This window comes from Bison bison, unplaced genomic scaffold, assembly GCF_000754665.1.
Source record: "Bison bison bison isolate TAMUID 2011002044 unplaced genomic scaffold, Bison_UMD1.0 scf7180017845624, whole genome shotgun sequence".
In the NCBI taxonomy this organism is placed as follows: domain Eukaryota; kingdom Metazoa; phylum Chordata; class Mammalia; order Artiodactyla; family Bovidae; genus Bison; species Bison bison.
In genome coordinates this window covers 64,895-66,724 of record NW_011476197.1, presented here as the reverse complement: position 1 = coordinate 66,724, position 1,830 = coordinate 64,895, and positions in this window count along the sequence as shown.

Sequence of the window (1,830 nt, the reverse complement as noted above, 5' to 3'; positions counted from 1 at the left end):
TGGAATTCTCCAGGCCAGAATACTGGAGTGGGTAGCCATTCCCTTCTCCAGGGGATCTTCCCAACCCAGGGATTGAACCCAGGTCTCCCACATTGAAAGCAGATTCTTTACCAGCTGAGCCACACAGGAAGCCAAAGAATACTAGAGTGGGTAGCCTATCCCTTCTCCAATGGATCTTCCCGACCCAAGAATCAAACTGGGGTCTCCTGCACTGCAGGCAGATTCTTAACCAGCTGAGCTACCAGGGAAGCCCTTACTGAGCTCAAAGACGCCTCTAAACACACCCCTTGACATGGCCCCACCCACTGAGGGCAGGCACCAGAAACAAGAAGAACTAGGATCCTGCAGCCCGCACAAACACGACAAGCACAGAAGGTTAGACAAAGTAAGATGACACAGAAATATGTTTCAGATGAAGGAACAATGTAAAAACCCACAAGAACAACTAAATGAAGAGGAAATAGGCAATCAAGCTGAAAAAGAATTCAGAGTAATGACAGTAAAGATGATCCAAAATCTTGGGAAAAGAATGGAGGCACAGACCGAGAGGATATAAGAAATGTTTAACAAAGAGATAAAAGATTAAGAGAATGAAGAATTAGAGATAAAGAATTCAATAACTGGGACCTCCCTAATGGTGCAGTGGATAGGAATCCACCTGCCAATGGAGACAATATGAGTTCAATCCCTGGTTGGGGAAGATTCCACATGCCAGGGAGCAGCTAAGCCCATGTGCCAAAACTACTGAAGCTGGTGCACTCTAGAGGCTGCGAGCAACAAGTACTGAGCCTATGTGCCACAACTACCGAAGCCTGTGTGCCTAGAGCCTGTGTTCTGTAACAAGAGAAGCCACCATGATGAGAAGCCCATGTACTGCAATTAAGAGTAGCTCCCCCTTACTGCAACTAGAGAAATCCCACACAGAGCAACAAAGATTCAGTGCAGCCAAAAATAAATAATAATTTTAAAAAATCTAAAAATCAAAAAACACAATACAAATAAAAATATACTAGAAGGAATTAATAGCAGAATAACTAAGGCAGAGAATGAATAAATGAACTGGAAGACAGAGTGGTGGAAATCACAGCTGCAGAACAAACAAAAATAGAATGAAAACGATAAGAAATGAGAAAGAAAGAGGGAAGGGCCTAAGGAACTATTTGAAGAGATTACAGCCGAAATTTCCCTTGAAAAAGGAATCAGTCACCCAAGAGCACGAAGTGTAGACAGTCCCTGGCAGGATAAATCCAAGGAGGAACACCCTGAGATACATATTAATCAAACTGACAAAAATTAAAATACAGAGGAAAAAATATTGAAAGCAACAAGGGAAAAGCAATAAATAACATACAAGGGAATTCCCATAAAGTTATCCACTGATTTTTCAGCAGAAACTCTGCAGGCCAGAAGAGACTAGCATGATATATTCAAACTGACAAAAGGGAGAAAATCTCCAACCAAAAACATTCTAACCAGCAAGGCTCTTGTTCAGACTCCACAAAGAAATGAAAAGTATTACAGACAAGCAAAAGCTAAGTGAATTCAGCATCACCAGACCAGCTTTGCAACAAATGCTAAAGATACTTCTTTAGGTGTTAAAAAAAAAAAAAAGGCCACACCTAGAAATATGAAAATCTACATGGGAAAGCTTACCAGTAAACATACAGTAAAAGTAGGAAATCATCCACACACAAATATGGTATCAAAACCGGCAATTGTGAGGAGAGTACAAATGCAGAAAATGGGCAATGCATTTGAAATTAAGTGAACAGCAACTTAAAACAATGTTGTGTGTATATATATATATATATATATATATATACACACACA